The sequence below is a fragment of the Cupressus sempervirens genome, chromosome 11 (assembly GCF_028749045.1).
Source record: "Cupressus sempervirens isolate cs-2001-9-10 chromosome 11, ASM2874904v1, whole genome shotgun sequence".
Classification (NCBI taxonomy): Eukaryota; Viridiplantae; Streptophyta; class Pinopsida; order Cupressales; family Cupressaceae; genus Cupressus; species Cupressus sempervirens.
The window spans coordinates 46,673,218-46,692,605 of NC_143128.1; the positions used below are offsets into that span (position 1 = coordinate 46,673,218).

A 19,388-nucleotide genomic window follows, 5' to 3' on the forward strand; every position below is an offset into this window, starting at 1 on the left:
TAGAAACCTTGGAAATGATAAGCCCAATCATGTATAGGATTTCACTACCACCAATGTTGTTTTTAATTCCCAATGTGTTTCACATTTCTTACCTTAAAAAGTATGTTTTTGACTTCTCACACATGATGGATTGAAACTATTTGTAGATATGAGACCCCAAGATGGTCATGGTTGATACCATTAGGTTGCTTGAGGCACATATGTTACGCTTGTGTAATAAAGAAGTAAACTAGTGTAAGGTCTAGTAGGACCAATACTTAGAGGACAATGTTGTGTGGAAATACAATGACAAGATCCATAAATAATTTTCTCATTTTTTAATGTATATAACTAGATAGTTTAGAAGAAACATTTATGCACTATAAATAATTTTGTAATTTTAGTTATTTTTATTGAGGAAAATGACTCATAAGGGGGAGGATATGTCACCCCCCTATCTTTCGATACTACAATACACATATCTTTACTATTTGATTCCCTAAATGAATTGTTCTTAATTTAGTAATGATTTTTGTAAATGTTCCTTAAGTGAGAAGAAATGATTTTTAAAATGTGGTTTTGATGGCCTAAGAAATAATGGCCAATATGATACAATGGTATAACATTTGTGTCCTAGGTGGTTTTTGCTTGACTAACTCTAGTTTTACAAACTATGTCCTGGAAGATTCTGGTTCCAGAGTTTAGGGTATCACAATTTAACTTGGTCAAATTTTAATTTATTAATTATGACAAATTTTATAAATAGATATGTTAAAAATTACTTTAAAATTAATCAACCTAATTTTAATTGGAAATTATACTATAGGAAAAGAAAATTTGAATACATGTTGCAAATTTTATTACACAAATTTATCATAAATTTTTAACCTCTTTTGTTCCAAATTAGATGCAGGAAATACCATAGCCAACCCAAAGGGGAGGAGGTAGACACAATAAGATTGATATTAATCAAACCTATTATTATCATCTTTAATCCTTTTGAAATTTAATTTATCTTAATATTAAATTAAAACCAATTTTAATAAATCAAGTATTTAAAAATAAAATAAAATAAAACAAGAAATTAACCTAAAGCTTAAAAGAAAACCACCCTGCACATATATATTTTATCATTATATCAATTTCCCCTTGATAAGTAACCTATAATTCATGGCAGAAAGGGAGAGCCATATTAATTATGCTTTCCTGGATTGAATAATCATTCCCAATCCCTTGCAGGAAATTTCCACCCTCTCAAATCATACACTTTAGCCATGGCAGTTATTAATCTACTCAATAACTTAAGCATGAGAATTGTTAATTGACACTCCTAAGTCTAGGTTACGAAGGAAACTTAAAAAGAAGGATTCATTATTTAGAGTCAACCACTTTACAAGGGAGGAGAAACATAGATGAATCTTGAGAGTTCAGTGTTCACCATCAAGTGGGAGTTTCTTAGAAAAAGTAGAGAAAAAATGTTGAGAACAGCAGCAGGGTAGATTCCAGAATTCCACATTGATAGGGATGGAGGGACAATGATAATTAAACACAAAATACATGGTATAGGTACTTATAGAAATTATAGAACCATTTCATTACCTGTCTCAATAAAAACACATTACAATGTACCTCTTTTATAGAAGTCTTTGATTGTTTCTGGAAATATCTAAATTAACTGACATAGAACAAATAGACTTTTCAAATGACTTCTAGAACTTTATAGAATTAAATATTAATATTACCTAACCCTATTTGTAATCCACAATTTTTAGGATCCTCTAGTATTATTTTACTTTTCATTTGAGGGAAAATTACACATTCCAACACACATCAACTAGAAGAAGTATACTTGTAGGCACGTTAAATTTTGAGTTTTTTCCTTCTTATTTTAAACAATAGAGTGAATAAGTCTTTACATAATCATTGAAGGAGAATTAAATACATAAGAATCCAAATGAGCTCTGCTAGGGTTTGTACGGTCTAAGTCTAAACCCTTTCTGCATTACTATCTATCATTCCGCATTTAGTGCAGAATTTATTTTAGGCTATAATGGCCTTGGCCCTCTCTGGCCCAACAGTTACTCTTGGTGCTGGAGTTGCTGTTGCATGCAAAAATGGCCTCTCCAATCAAATGCCCATACAAATTTGTGCCCAAGGTATTTCACGAGGTAATTCCTCGCCTGACTTGGTTCTGAATATTTTTGCTTTTGAATCTGCTTGCGAATAGCTAGAAACCCAAAATCTTATTGGGTATTTTGTGGGTCACACTCCTTATGAAAGCACGTTGCATGAATGAGTATCCAAGGCTTGGTCCCCCTAGGGGATTCACCTTGAAGGGGTTCAAAACCTCACCAAGGGTTTTTTCTTGTTTCATTTTGGTAACCCCTGCTAGGTTGAGAGTATTTTCAGCCATGGGTTGTGGATAGTTCACTCGTCTTTGCTCATTTTCTAGAGATGGTCTTGAGACTTTTGTGTTCAGATGACCGCAAAATTAGGGTTCCAATTTAGGTAGATTTCCCTGGGTTTCCCATCCCTTGCTGGTCTTTTCTCACTGAAATTACCCAAACCATGGGCAAAGTCATTTACGTGGAACTGGATAAATTTTTTAATGCTCGTCCTAAGCGGAGGGTCTATGTTGAGGTCAACCTTTCTAGGGACCTTAAAGAGACTATGGAAATTTAGATTGGTGCTAATACCTTTACTCAAAAGGTTCTTTACTTGAATCTCTTGAATACTTATTTTTCACTATCAATTTGTGAGTCAGGATTGTCCTCTTCTTGAGCATAATCGCTCTTTGGTGCAAGAACCCAAGCTAGCTCCAACTGTTAAAAAGGATGAGTGGACAATGATTGTCAAGAAAGGAAAGGGCGCTACTAAGCTAAACCCTATTTCTCAAGAACATAGCCATCCTAGTTCTAGTACGACTCCTCTTGTACCCTCGGCATCGGAGGTTCCTCTAGTTGTGAGGCCGCTGATTTCAAGCCCTACACCATAGGGGATAGCTAAGCCAGAGGTATGAGCTACCTGGGTTTGGGTGCCTCAAAAAGCTTCTATGATTTCTTCTTCATCTCTCGATCACTCTTGTAGCCCTTAAGGTTATAAGTGAAGAGCCATCACTTTGGGTGACTCTTCATTTGAACCCTCTGCTTTCTTGCATAATAGTTTTTCCTTGCTTGGGGATGAGGAGAATATGCAAGCTTGTTTATGATGAATTTTCTCTCATGAAATGTGCAGGGGCTAATAGACCTCTCTAGAAAGTATTTTGTTTGTGATACCAAGCATAGGCTTGGCAATATTGATGTTCTATGTTTGCAAGAAGTTAAAGTCTTTCAGTTCCTTCTCAACTTAGCTTGCCATGTGATATGGCCGGATGGTGTTAGTTTTGCTTCTCAGCATGAAGTTGGTCGAGGTGGTGTAGTCACTCTCATCTCCCCTTAGCTTTTTCATTTTGTTATTTCCCATGGTTCTAACCACATGTAGAGAGTAGTTTAGATTTTTTTGTCTTTTCAAAATCATTATTTTGGCATTGTCAATATCTATGGCCCTAATGATGTGATTGAGAAATCACACTTGTGGAGTTGGCTAGCTAAATCTTTGCCACCTGCCACCTGGTTATTCTATGGGGATTTTAGTATGGTTGAGTTGGTTGTTGATGAAGTGGGCCTATTGCCTTTTTGATGGTCAGTTGATGAGGAAGAAGCTTGGTTCTACATGCAGAACAAGTTGGGTCTTTTTGATCCCAATGTTCATCACTGTTGGACTAATGAGATTTGGTACACATGGTCCAACTTTTGAGAGGGAGCTGACAGGGTCCTTAAAAGGTTGGACCGTGCTATGATTTTTGCTTAGTCCTTTTTTTCTTTTTCTCACCTGAGTCTACTACCTCTCACTCTGCTACTTAACATGACTCTTTCAGATCATTTCCCTATCCACTTCTCCATTACTTTGCATTTTCCCCCTCCTTGTAATTGTAAAACTCAATTTTACCTTAATACTTTCGTACTATCCCATCCACCCATTGCCACCCATATTTTACAAACTTGGAACCTTGAACCTAGGCCCTACTCATCTTCTGTGTGGATTCAATGGTGGAAAGATGCCATCACATGTACTGTGAGCTTTCTTTGCATTTATGGGAGGCAATTGGCCACATACCGCAAGAGATCTTATGAGGCCACTATAAAAGATCTCCATATGGCCACTAAATCTCTTTCCATGAATTTTTTTGATACGGATCTCAAGGTTTAGCTTGCCAACCTTCACCATCATAAACAAGTTGCATAAAATATACTACCTAGGGAGCTCAACTCAAAGCCTGCCTTCACTGGCTAGAGGTTGGTGATTAAGCTTCCAAGGAATTTTTTAATGTGTTGATGGCATGCCACTCTATGGTGGGGATCAAGCACATTCGAGAGGGTCAACATACCCTATGTAATCTTTTTGATATTCTTCAAGCCTTTGTTCACCACTATGAGACAAATTTCACATCTCGGGGTCCTTTAGTGGCCAGGCACCAAGCCTTGTAGGCTTATTTGGCTGTCATGCCTAAAAAACTTGCTCCAGAACAATATGCATTCTATGAGTAGAAGCTCACTTTGGAGGACCTCAAGGAAGTTGTCTTCTTCATGATAGATGATAAGGCCCCTAGTTGTGAAGGCTTCTCTTGTGAATTTTACAAAGCATTTTGGGATGAGATTGGTCCAAACTTGCATAAGGTTTATATTGAGGCATACAAGTCTTGTTCTCTGGGTAATCTTATTAACAAATGGAATATTAAGTTCAAACCTAAGGTTGACAACCTTGAAGACATCTATAATTGGAGGCATATCAAATTGTTGAACATTTCCTATAAGATCATTACCAAGGCTCTTTCACTCAAAATCCATCATCTTCTTCCTCCGATCATTCGACTTGAGCAAACGGGTTTTATCAAGTCCCATTATATCTTGGACAATATAATTGTTGTGTGGGAAGGGATGGAATGGGCTCATCATTCCAAGAAATAGGCCATCTCTCTCAAAATTGATTTTGCCAAAGCTTATGACAGGATTGAGTGGCCTTTCATTTTGACCATGCTTCAAGCTCTTGGGTTTGGCCCTACCTTTTTGCAATTAGTCCAAATGCTCTTTGGAGATGCCTTTGCTTACATCTCCATTAATGCCCATTAGTCTCAAGCATTTGGGCTTTATCATTTAATTCACCAAGGCTACCTGCTAACACCCTCATTATATTAATTGGAAGAAGAAGGTTTTGAGTATTTGCTCGCAAATGCCATCTCCCAAAGAAGGGTCTGAAATATTTCCCTTTCGGATTCCCCTAATTAGCTTGTGAATGGTCATTTTACAGATGACTCTTTCCTCATTCTCATTGAGAATGAAGAGAATATTGCCTGTACTTTACAATGTCTTGACACATTCTGTCTTGTTTCAGGGTTTTCCAAATTCAGTGGCACAAAATCCTTTGTTACAGATAGTCTTACCTTCCTTGTCCTGCTTGGCTTGAGAAATACCAATGCAAATGGGTTCAACATGGGGAAGTTTTTCATTTTCTGGGTATCCCCTTCACCTTCCAAGCCTCAGCTATTGAGCTCTGGAATGTGGTTCTTTCCATAATAGAGAAGAAGCTAGAGTATTGGATTACCAAACCTCTTTCCCTAGAAGGAAAATTCTAGATTTGTTCCAAAGTGTTGGCCACCACCCATGTTTATTATTCTTCTTGTTGGGCTCCATCAAAGGCCTCATACCTCAAACTTGAATGCCTTTTACGTGACTTTCTTTGGGCATTAGATACTTCTCACTAGGGCTTTTATAGAGTTGCTTGGGATTTATGCTATCTTCCCAAGGAGTCTGGTGGCCTTGGCTTGCTATCCACCTAGAAGCAAGGTATTTCTTTATGTGCCAAATGGGTGATTCAAGATTTTTCTAGAAATGAAGCCTCGAAGACTCTGTTAAGGCATTGTATTTCTTTAGGCTTTCTTGTTCACTAGTCAACCTAGAAGGGGATTGGGTTTCAAACCCTTCTGATTAGCCTTGAACCTATTCAAATTCAGGGTAATTTTTTTGCCAAGAATATTTGGAAATCCTAGGAAGTAGTTAAGCCTTGGCTTCACTAGGTTGGCAATGGATTCAAAGATGAGCTTTACTTGAACTAGCATAATCTCTAGTGGTCACCTTTATTTTCTATTCAAGGTGTTCTCCTGGAAAAGGTGCATGAGGCTAGTGCTTTGCATTTTTTTAAATGTAGCATAAGGACCCCTAAAGATCTTTTCTCTAGAGTTACTATAAACTTATAGTCATGGGAAGACATGAGAGTGCAGTTCTGGCTCACTCGTTTAGATTGGAAAACTTTTGATCTTCTAGTTTCTGTGGTGCCTTCACATTTGTTACACAAAGTGGGCATTCAGTCTTCTTGTCCTTGGTGGAAAGACTCAAAGTGGTATCTAGACACTCTGATAACCTGCTACAAACTTAGGCTAGGTTTCCAATGGCTAGTTCCTCACCTGCCCATGGTTGATGTACTCAACGAAAGTTGGCATTTACAATCCTCGCATCGCACTTGGAGTCATAGGTTCTCCATTGTGTAACACACCTTTACTGAACCCAAAATTGCTCATTTTTCCTTGCATATTCTTTTCTAGGGCTTGCCTTTGGGCTCCTAGCTATGGTATCTAGGAGTTCCTAAGCCCTATTTCCCTTTCTGTGGTCAACCAGAGTCCTTTTTGCACATTTTTTAGTTTAGTAGATGGGCTCAGTGTTACTGGTGATAGATCCATGATCTCTTTTGCCCCTTTTGCCCAAAACCTTTTTCTTGGCATATGGTTCTTTTGGATGATAATACCTTGATTACCTTCAAATATGCCTAGATATGGCATGCTTTCAGATTGAAGATCTTATTTACCATTTGGAAAGATTAGAATGCAGTCATTTCTACTCACAACACACTTGACATTAATGTGTCTATGTACTCTAAATCATGTATTTATAACAATGTCATGTTGCAAATTTAAGTACAGATGGATAAAGTAGCTTTAGAGGTGGCGCACTTATAGGAGCTTTTGGCTCATTGGGGAAATGCCCCCTATACGGTTGCTCATGTTCCATCAGATTCAGCCTCTAGCGACCATACCCTCCTTGAGATCACCATCAAGGACATATTAGTTCCACTTGCCACTCACAAACGCCTCCCTCTCAGCAGCACCACTCTCCCAGCAATGGTGCTTTTGGTCAGTGCCACATTTCTAGAGGTTTTGGTGATCGACACCACTCAATCTCACCTCCCTAGAGGTCTAGTTCAGGGTGGTCCCCAATGGCTCCTCCTGCTACTCCTACTATTGTTTGGCCTTTTGTTCACTTGAACCCCAAGTGGGTGTTTCCCCTACTGGACTTAGCTATTTTTCCTTCCAGGACCTAAGGGAGAGAAAGATGAAGATAATGCTACTACTCTTGATGATAGTTGGGCTCCCCTTGAGCCATCTACTCACCCCACTTTTGGGTGGGGCTATGATGATAAGGATCCTCCTTCGTTGGCTGGCGCTGCACTAGTAGCATGAGAATTTCTTTATTTTCTAGTTGTTTTCTAAAGTTTTTTTATGAATGGCTAATTTCTGGCCAGTGGTTGAATGAACTCGTGGAATGATCCTATATCCCCTAGCCCCTTTTTTGTGAATATGTAACTTTATTGTATTTTTTTTAATCTAAGGAAGGGGCTATTCATCAAAAAATTGAATACATAAAAGTTTTAGTGGATAGGATATTTAATATTTCTCAGTGGTTTTAATGTTGAAGCTTAAAGCCTATCTACTCATATCAGATGAAGTATAGCCTAGATTAGTGGTATGCTATTCACATGATAATTCTTCTTCCCCTTCTCTTTTCCTCCATATCAATCTTAAGGATTCCTCCAAATAGTTCTTCTTCCTCAATCACAATTGCAATTCAATCCGTCTAGCTATGCAATGAAATAGGTTTGTAATTAAATATGGTATTAATGGTCATCCATAGTCCCTCTTTCGAGTATTATAGCATAGGAATGCAATTAGTTTTGATCATGCTTGAGATGCTTCTCTATAATTTAGCTTTGCACCTAGCAATTACATTTGATTTAAAGTTTTGAAAGCCTTTTCAACAAGTCCATGATGTGATATGAAATTTCTTAGTGTTCAATTTTTCTTTCTTCAGACATAAGAAATTGCTAATCTTAAAAAAAGTGGCCTTGAATGGTATGAAACCAATTCATATACCAAAGAAAATGATTTACCCATATGAAATCATATGAAGGATATGTTTAAATTTGTCATTTTCAACTCTTTTCAGGTCCACTTGCAAGTTAGTGAATAGAAATAGAATTTAACATTACCATGCATGCAGATTCAAGTACCTTATCCAATGTAGTTTTTTAGATACAATCCATACAAAACATTTGTATACTTGTCCAATGATATGTTTATAAAACCCTCTTTCAACTTCATGGAAACAAAGCAAGTAAGTAGACTATCAAACTCTGCTCGGTGACATATGCCAATTTTTACTACTTTAAGTAGCTCAGTAACTTTGTTAAGGATGTGAAAAACAAAAATCACAACATTAAAATTTTTTCTTGGCACTAACTATTTGTCGAGTGCTAGTTTTTCTTGGCACCTTAAGGAGCCGAGTGGTAGGAGGGTGCCGAGTGAGCTTGGCACATGAAGGAGCCGAGTGAACTCTACACGTGAAGGACAACTCGACACCAATGGATGTCGAGTGAGCTCGGTCACCATTGTAGGGTATAGCTCGATAGAAGAAGATGCCGAGTGAGCTCAACTTAAATTACAAAGTTTCAACTCAAACAAAGACCAAGCCAAGTGACCAAGTTTATAATGTGAACTTTTCCACAATTAAAACCAGAGAGTCGAACCTTGAAGCTTTCAATAATAAACTTCTCAAATGCAACAAATAGAAGAAGAATAATAGATTCAAGTATGCTTGCTTGCTTGTTATTCAACTTTGATTAAAAAAATATTACAAAATCTGGGAGCATTCGACTTTAGCTAGAAAACCCTAAAATAACCCTAAAACTTTAAACTGGAGAAACTTCAAACTTCAAACTTCAAACTTCAAACTTGCATCTCTAATGGCGACATACAATAACACCTAGAGCAATCACTACTTCACAGGATGAATTCAATAAACTCAAACTTATAGAATGACCAACAAGGAAAACACGTACAACTACAGGCACGAAACAAGCTTCCTTCTATCTCTGCAATGATTGGATTTGCTGATCACTTTATTTCTTCTTTGCTTTGTTCTACAACTACTCTCTTCAACTCTGACTCTTTGGTTGAATGAATATAGATTAATCCTTTTGTATTCTACCAAAAATATTTTCCCCCTCATTTCCAAATTTGAAAAACTCACCTACTCGTATTAAATTTGATGACTGCTCTACAATCCATCAAGAGGTAGGTGGGCATTTGGCTCCAGGGACAAATGTCAATTGCAATAAATATTCCAACTCTCCCCCTTTGTCTTGAGTCAAAGAAACAAGGATCATTATTGATCCAAATCAACTACACCAAGACACTCTCTTAGGTGTACAAAACTTCTAATGCCTAATGACTTGGTAAAAATGTCTGCTAGTTGCTGCTCAGACTTACAAAATTCCATCTTGATATCCCCATTCTCCACCAACTCTTTGATGAAGTGATATCTGATCTCTATATGCTTGCTTCTCCTATGAAAGACTAGATTCTTGGACAATGCAATTGAGGAGATGTTGTCACAATAAAATGTAGTTTCATCATCTTGCCTTTCATTTAAATCTGTCAAGATCCTCCTTTACCAAATAACTTGACATGCTACTACATTTTCTACTATGTATTCAGCCTCTGCTATAGATTGAGCAACAATAGGTTGCCTCTTGGCTGCCAATGAAATTGCACTCGATCCCATATGAAACATGTATCCGGAAGTGTTCTTCCTATCATCTAGAGTTCTAGCTCAATCACTATCTGTGTAACCAACCAACTTAAATTCATTTTCTGCAGTATACAAAATTCCAAATCCCTTGGCACCATTCACATACCTTAGGATCCTCTTTTCCACTTGCCAATGGAAATCCTTTGGTGTTTCCATAAATCTAAAAATTAGACTTAATGCATACATTATGTTTGGCAGAGTTGTAGTCAAATACATCAAGCTTCCAACCATACTTTTCTATAGTGTTGGATTCACACTTTTGCTACAATCTTCCATGCTCAACTTTAGACATATTACTATTTGTGTTGGCGCTGCCTTACTGTTTTGCATTTTGAATCTCTCCAAGATCTGCTTTGCATATTTTTCTTGAGAGATGAAAATGCTATCATGCATTTGTTTTACTTCTATGCCTAAAAAATACTTCAAGAAACCTAGGTCTATCATTTCAAATTCATTTTTCATAGCCTCTGTGAACTTACCAATTAGGAAATTATCATTTTTAGTGAAAATTAAATCATCAACATACAAGACAACAATCAACACATTACCATTTTCTACCTTGATGTAAAGTGTGGGCTCACTATTGCTTTTGCTAAAGCCATTGCTCATCAAGTATGAGTCAATCCTACTATACCATGGTCGTGGAGCTTGCTTAAGCCCATAAAGAGCTTTTTTTAGTCTATACACCTTGTGTTCTACACCTACAACTTCATAACCAGGTGGTTGCTTCACATATACTTCTTCCTTCAATATATCATTTAGGAAGGTGGACTTCACATCCATTTGATATACCTTCCATTTGTGTTGGGCTGCAATTGCTATGATAGCATGCACAGTTTCCATTCTTGCAACTAGGGCATATGTCTCATCATAATCTCTGCCATACTATTGCTTATACCCCTTGACCGCTAAATGTGCCTTATACCTATCTATTTTTCCTTCAGCATTGCACTTGGTCTTATAAATCCATTTCACTCCAATTACTTTTTTCTTGGGAGGCACTGTAGTTAACTCCCATGTCTCATTTCTTTCAATAGCATCTATTTCCTCATCCATGGCATTACACCATTTCTCCTCTTTCACAGCTTCCTCAAAATAAATTGGATTAGTATGAGAAAATAATGCAAAATTTACACTCTCATCATTGTCTTCATCATACCTTTCTTCTTGGTATATGTCCCTTAGAGTTTTGGTCTTTCTTGGCAATAGGGAGGCAAGAGTGGGATCTAAATTTTTAGTATTGCTGCTGCTACTATTTTGCATACAAGCTCGGGGCTATCTTGATGTGCTTGAAGATATTGCTCGGCATGTTAAGGGTTGCTTTCCTTTTTTCTTTTGTCTGCAATATATGTTTGTTGCTCCATCTTCTTGTTGATCACCAATGTCATCTTCTTCCTCTTCAATGGTAGGCACTTTACTTGAAGTGCTTGAGGATTCATCTACTGAGCCATCCCATGACTGATTTTTAAGAAACTCCATATCTCTTGAAATGATGATCTTCTTATTAATTGGATCATATAGCCTATAGGCCTTTGATTCTGAACTGTACCTTATGAAGATGCACTTCACACCTTTATCATCTAACTTTTTCCTTTGTTCCTTAGGCACATTTGCATATGCTACACATATGAACACTCTCAAGTGCTCAACTGTCCATATGCCCCTTGACCAATCCTCAAGAGGAATCTTATCACGAACTAATTTTGTAGGACACATGTTGATCAAATATACTGCTATTGCTATAGCTTTTCCCCAATATTCAGTTGGGATTCTTTTTTCTTTCAACATTCTCCTTGCCATTTCAATAATGGTCCTATTTTTCCTCTCAGCCACTCCATTTTGCTGTGGAGTATAACTGGTTGTCAACTCTTTTCTTATACCATTTTTCCTGAAAAAATTTACAAACATATTGGAGGTATACTCCCCTCCTTTATCTGATCTAAAGGCCTTAATATAGTGTCCACATTCTTTTTCAGCCAAGGCTTTAAATTCTACAAATTTTTCAAATGCTTTAGATTTATTCTTCAAAAAATACACCCATGTCCTATGACTGAAATTATCTATGAATGTCATAAAATAAGTACTCCCCCCAATAGAAGTAGTTTGCATAGGGCCTACCAAATTAGAATGCACCAACTCTAATGGTGCTCTAGCCCTTCTAGAATTTCCAAAATTAAAGGGAAGCCTATGTTGCTTACCCAATATGCATGTCTCACACTTGTTATATGAATTTACAATGATTGGCAAACCTTCTACCATTCTTTTCTTGCACAACAAATTTAAACCAGAAAAGCCAAGATGTCCATACCTAAGATGCCAAAGCTTGGGGGGGTCTTCAATCATGCTTCTAAGAGCTGATTGCTAATGTACTACTGTACACGCATGCTTGGGAAGTACAACACTGACTTGAGAAGAGAAACATGTCTCAATTCTTAACGGGAACATCCAGTTCTTTGTCATTTGGATTACTGCAAGTAACCTATTAATCCCATCCTTCTCATGAATGACACACTTGTGATTTTCCATTAGCACCTTGTATCCATTTTGAATGAGTTGTCCAACACTCATCAAGTTGTGCTTCATTTCGAGGGCAAAATACACATTTTGTATTTTCTTCTTCTCACCTTGCTTGGTGCAGACCATAATAGATCCTTTGCTCACTATGGGAATAGTTCCATTATTTTATACTTTAATTTCAGACTTAAAAGTCTTATCAATAAAAGAAAATAAACTTTCATTACCACTCATGTGGTTGCTACATCTGATGTCTAGGTACCATACCTTAGGGCTTCCTTCTTCACCAATGTTACACATGATGAAGGCTGTGGGATTATTTGTATTTCTCGTATTCACATCAGCCACATTAGCATTTTTCTTTGACTGATCAACTCGTTTCTTCCAGCATTCACTTACATAATGTCCATACTTATGACAGTAGTAGCATTGAACATTACTCTTGTTGGAGTTGTAATTCTTCTTGCCTCCTCTAGAGTTGTTTTGAGAGGTGCTTGCTCCCTCTTGGTTGCTTACTCTTCCTAAGCTTTCTCCACCAACATTCCTTTTACCATTCCTTCCATGACCTCTATTTCTTGAGCCTCTACTGGAGCCATTTCTACCTCTCCCCCTACCTCTTGAATTTTCTTGAGCCTTGAAAGATTGCTCTTGAGAAGTAGTAGCTGACCTGTTTATTCGGTGCTCATGGTTTGAAGAGTTTCCATCAATTCATCCATGGTCAATGTGGTGAGGTCCTTTTCTTCCTCTATGGTCATCACAAGGTTGTCATATTTCTGAGGTAAACTCCTCAGTATCTTCCCTACAATTCTCTACTCATCATATTCTTCTCTATTTGATTTGAGCTGGTTTATCAAAGTGGAGATTCATGAGCTGAAATCTGCAATAGGTTCATTGTCTCTCATCTGAAGGTTCTCAAACTCTCTTTTGATCATCTGTAGCTTTAATACTTTGACCTTATTAGTTCTCTTGAAGTTCATCTCAAGGATATCCCATGCTTCCTTTGTATAATTTGCTACTGTAATCTTAGGAAAAACTATCTCTATCATTGCTACTTCAATCAAACTTAATGCTTTAGCATTTTTTCTCCTTAACTCTTTCAATTGAGTCTTTTGTGGATTTGTGAGGCCAGCATACTAAGTTGGGTCTATCGCATCATTGAACCCATTAAGTACAAACTCTCACAAATCATTTGCAACCATTATGGTTTTCATTTTCTTTGCCTATGTATCATAATTCTATCCATTAAAGGATGGTGGCTGCTGCCATATCTTTCCTGCATCTCCTGCTATGTCAAATATCCTATGAAAAAATGCCCTAACTCATTGTGGATGTGGGGCCTCAAAGCTTTGATACCATGTGAAAAATAAAAATGTGTTAGTAACCAATATGAGGATGGTTTTAAAACTTGGAGTTTGTGTTTTTGAACCACTTTGAACCTTAGTTCAAAGTAGTTTGAAATGGTTCAATGGTTCAGATAACCCATTTTGCAGGTTCAATAAAATCGAAGTAAAACTTCAAGTTCAGAGTTTTTGAACCACTTCAAATTGAAGTTCGAATTAGTTCAAAGTGGTTCGATAGTTCAAGACAATTTGAAATGCAGAATGGCTAGCTCAGGAAAGTTCAAGATTTTGCCAGAATTCATAGTTCAGTTTCAGTCAACCCAACAATTCAAAAGATGCAAAAGTGCATATCAAGATGAAGACTTGGTTTGATGGATTCAACTGCAAGACTTCCAAGGTGTAGAAACTATTATATGTTGTATCAGCCTTCATAGGAAGTTTCATGGATTCAGAATTCAGTTTGGGTGTTTGGTGTTACTATTGTCAGATTATAAACGTGGTAATATTTAATTAAAGATGATCCATTCATAAAAAGGGAAAAGATGAAAGGCAATCGGACTTCATTTTGGGATTTAACTCTAAATATGAAGAGAAGCTTTCTTTTTGGATCAAGTTCAGCAAGTCGGATTTTCTGATAGTCATATAGACCCTCACACAGAGATCTATAACTTTTGACTCAGGCATTATTTTCAAAATCGCCTTGGTGAGAATGTGGAGAACTAAGATTTGGATAACATATCCAAAATTCAGCAAGATCCAATGGTGGGATAAATAGTTATACATCCCGCATCGAGATCCATTGTTTCTGACAGAGTTATTTCGAATCTGCCCATAATCAAAAGTATTTTCATAATGGAATAATATAATAATGTGCCACTTGTCCAAGTCTCATTTAATATGTCAAATTATTCTTATAAAATGTTTACATCAATGTTTTATAAGGTTATCAAAACATAAATGAGAGAAAAAAAGATGTGAATAGGAGCAACCACAAAAAGAGCCAATTTCAAGATTAAGTTAGGAAACTGAAAAGCCACAAGAAAGAACAGGTTAAATATGCCAACATCAAAGACAAAAAGGGGGGAATTCTTCCTTCTTCTAGACTGCAGACTTTGGGCTCTAGGCAGGGAGGGGATTTTGTAAAATCTTTTCATTTTCTTGAGAGACAGTGAGAGGCAGAGCATGGGCAGATTTTCTTTCTTTTCAGAACTGTGTCTGAGATCAAGATTAAATTTTGGTGTTTGATGTAATATTGTGGAGAAAATTTCTGTTTTCTTTGAATAATGGTTAGATTGTAATGTGTGAAAGAGGCTTTGTAATATTTACAGTCAGGGAAGGGAGGCTGGAGGTTAAACACATTAAACTTTGGTTATCATGTATTTTTCCTTCCACTGAATTCAAACTTTGAGTCGTTTTCAGTTTTCTCTGAAGTTACAGTCTGATATCATTGCTTCTTTATTATGTCATCCTTCAAAGCTCTGATTTTAATTCCCTCAAGAAGATGAAAAACATAGTTTCATTTTCATTACACAATGTAGTGTTCAACAAATGAACTTTGTGTCACTTGTTGTTCTTTGCTTTCTTTCTATGCACTAGTATAGGTTTTCACATCTACGCTGTATTTACGGGTAGATGTTTGATATCCTTTTATGCTTTCTGATAAAAAAATTCACATTTAATTCATTGAATATTTCATACAGGGAGCTGTACCCGATAAAATTTAGAGGAAGCTTATCAACCCAATGATAATCTATCCAATTGTTGGTGCTGATTAGTCCTTTCAATTGGGTATTCAGGGTCAGATTTGCATGTACTTTGTTGAAGGACAATTTGTTCATTGACAAAATGACAACATTAAAAATTTCACTCGGCACTAACTATTTGCTGAGTGCCAGTTTTGCTCGGCACCTTAAGGAGCCGAGTGGTAGGAGGGTGCTGAGTGAGCTTGGCACATGAAGGAGCCAAGTGAACTCAACACGTAAAGGGCAACTCGGCACTAATGGATGCCGAGTGAGCTCAGTAGTGTGGATGCCTAGTGAGCTTGGTCACCACTGTAGGGTGGAGCTCGATAGAAGAAGATGTCGAGTGAGCTCGGCTTAAATTGCAATGTTTCAACTTAGACAAAGACCAAGCCAAGTGACCAGGTTTATAACGTGAATTTTTTCACCATTAAAACTAGATAGCCGAACCTTGAAACTTTCAACAATAAACTTCTCAAATGCAACAAATAGAAGAAGAAGAATAGATTCAAGTATGCCTATTTTCTTGCTATTCAACTTTGATTTAAAAAGACATTACAAAATCTAGGAGCATTCGGCTTCAACTAGAAAACCCTAAAATAACCTTAAAACTTTAAATTGGAGAAACTTCAAACTTTGAACTTTGAAGTTGCAGCTCTAATGGTGGCATACAATAACACCTGGAGCAATCACTGCTTCATAGGATGAATTTAATAAATTCAAACTTACAGAATGACTACAAGGAAAACATGTGCAACTGTAGGCACAAACAAGCTTCCTTCTATCTCTACAATGATTGAATTTGCTGATCACTTTCTTTCTTCTTTGCTCTGCTCTGCAACTACTCTCTTCAACTCCGACTCTTTGGTCGAATGAATACAGATCATTCCTTTTGTCTTTTGCCAAAAATATTTTCCTCCTCATTTCCAAATTTGAAAAACTCACCTACCCGTATTAAATTTTGTGACTATTCTGCAGTAGGAGATAGGTGGGTGTTTGGCTCCAGGGACAGACATCAATTGCAATAAATATTCCAACAAAGGCCTCCAGAAACTCCATCACAGAACCTGATCATATGCTTCACAACATATACGCTCGGAAAATATAATCTCATCAGACTGAAAAAACCTTCTATGAGGCAACTTGTTGCAAATCATAAGTTTTAACAAATACCCAAAATTATAAACACCATGAAAAACAACCCATTTCATATTCCTATTGAAAACACTGATAGATGAAATCAGAAGCTCAGCAAAGCACTTTGAATGGATACCCAATGTGTTGTTTTTGGTGAAATGGATACCACTCTATCTCAGCAGCTTGATTGAATCAGGGGCATGAATTTCTTGATTTGGATTAAATTCTCTGAAATTGAATTTCCAAACACAAGATGCTTCTCGAATCAGCTGTACAGAAAAAAGAGTCCCATGTTAGATGCGCCTCTAATATCAGTTGGAAGAAAAAGTTAGTTGTCCTCATTATTGCCTTATATTTTCTCCCTATCCCAAAACAGGATCAATTATTTCCCCATGCTATTGATTCAAAACCAATCACTCCCATCACTGAAAATGAAGATAATTCAGAATTCTAAGAAATCTATACTTGTATTAAATGTATCAAAAGTCCAATGATAGGCAATATATTTTGCGACTTGATCCTATAAAACAAATTTAAGCACACAAGATCTGCTTTTACAACTTCAGTGAACAGATATGCATACTAGAAAATAATCCACAAACAACTTATAATCATGCTTTAAAGATTTAGTTTGTAAAATATAGTAGTTATATCATCTAACATCCGCATGAGTTTTTGCCTTCGATGACCTTTCTTTTATACTTGATGAAAAATTGTGTGTTCTCATTTTCCAATTCATTCGACACTGCTATGAAAAATGAAAGTGAGAGTCCTTATCAAATTAATCTAAGAACAATACTATTTTTTATCATTAATATATGCTTCATTTTAGGCAAGAGGCTAGACAGTGGTAAGTTGTGAAAGATTTTAAATTTGAGCTTACTTCAAATCTAAAAAATAATAATAATTAATTTTAACAAATAATAATTATAACAATCAATCTGAAACTCATTCAATGAAAGGAAGATAAATTATTCACAAAAACTATACAAAAGTTGACATCGTACCTGTAATCGTCATGGTGGGTTGAATGTCAGCGTGTTTACAAAGTGAGCAACAACACATTCCTCTCGTTCCATTCTAAACAGCAAACATTTTTAGTATGTACATTATTTACTTACAGCAAGAGTGTAAACATCTTAACCATTATCTTGATACTAATAGGGTTTTTAGCTAGAAAGATAGTACAAGTTCATCTAAGCAAGCCTGGATGACAGAAAATGACAATCCGATCTGCTTTGAAATTTATTGGCACGATACTTAGTTAATGGCAAAAAGAATATACAAGGGCTTGAAACAACGCTATTTTCATAACTATTTTTACCTCCATATTCTCTTGTAACTCAAGGCTTCATGTCCTTATATGAAAGTTTTCGTTCAAAGATTGGTGAAAGAAAGTGCACATATTGCTGCAATATCTATCAAGGTAAACAACTAGAGCTGCATCAAATTGTTTGTTAATAAATTATTGGGTGTCTTGATGAGAATGTTTTGGTTGTAATATTTGTAATACTGGCAATCTTTTGGTTGTAATATTTGTAATACTGGCAATCTTGGTTAAGGCTTTGTAAGTCTGCATTATTAATTAAGGTTTTGGAAGTCTGCATTATGTGACAGTTTTTCATGATATTTAATTTGTAAGTCAATTTCTATTGTGGTTTTCAAAAACCCTGTACACGTTAAAAATGTGATCGGTTTCGAAAATTCATTATTATAAAATAATTTATTGAAATATTGGTTATAATTTTTGTGTCACATTTAATAGAAATTCTCTTTCTAAAATGTTTGTCACTGCGATGGTTTGACGGTTTCATTGTAAAGACACCTGCAACAAGCTAAGGCCCCGTTTGGTTACGGGAATACCGGGCGCGGAATAGGGTTTTCAGCGCCAAAATCGGGTTATGGAAGAAAACGGTGGCATTTGGTTAATCAAACGTATAACCCGGTTTCGGGTTTCGTCTGCCAATTTCGCTCGAAAATTGGAAGAAATTTCTTCCAAGAAATAGGTGGAAGTTGAAATGAAAACCAGGTTTTGGGTTTTTATGAATGCGTTTGAATAAATCGTCGGGTCCGCCGAATCCGCCTTAGGTTTTTGGAAGAACAAATTGGGTTTTTTGGAAGACGACGGTTGTATTGTTTTCGTGCTCTGTTGTGCGAAGGCGAGGGTTTTTGGTTTGCTGCGTTTGTTGGGCTTGTGAGTTTTCTGTGGTCGTGGTTTGCGAGGGTTTCTGGTTTGTGGGTTTTCTGTGGCCGTGGTTTCCTGTGGCCATGGCGTGTGGCTGTGGCATTTTCTGCGATTTCTCTTCTCCACTTTGAACATCGGCGGCGGTAAACGGTTCTCCTCTCACACCCAGCTTTGCATACTGGATTTTTTTAAGTTTTTTTGGTTCATTCAAACGTAACTGTTTGTTTCAAATCTGTTTTTAAAATAGTCAATATATGTGGTAACTGTTTGTTTCAAATCTGTTTTTAAAATAGTCAATATGTGCTCACTAATAAATTCGAGTATAGTGCTGTGAGAGATCAATACCAGTGAAATGAAAAATTAAACTTTGTAACAATTTCTGGGTGTTTGTTTTAAATCTGTTTAGCAAAATAGTCAATATGTGCTCACTAATAAATTCCACTATAGTGTTGTGAGAGATCAATACCAGTGAAATGAACAACCAAACTTTGTAACAATTTCTTGCTAGTAATGAGTTCTAGTATGTTGTTGTGAGAGA

The 19,388-nt window shown here is 36.6% G+C and overlaps 1 pseudogene; it reads right to left on the reverse strand.

Annotated features, from left to right (window-relative positions):
- LOC149528180 (putative CCR4-associated factor 1 homolog 7) overlaps window positions 1–18,935 on the reverse strand; it is a 136,720-nt pseudogene extending 117,785 nt beyond the window's left edge.
- Window positions 18,936–19,388: the final 453 nt, after the last annotated feature.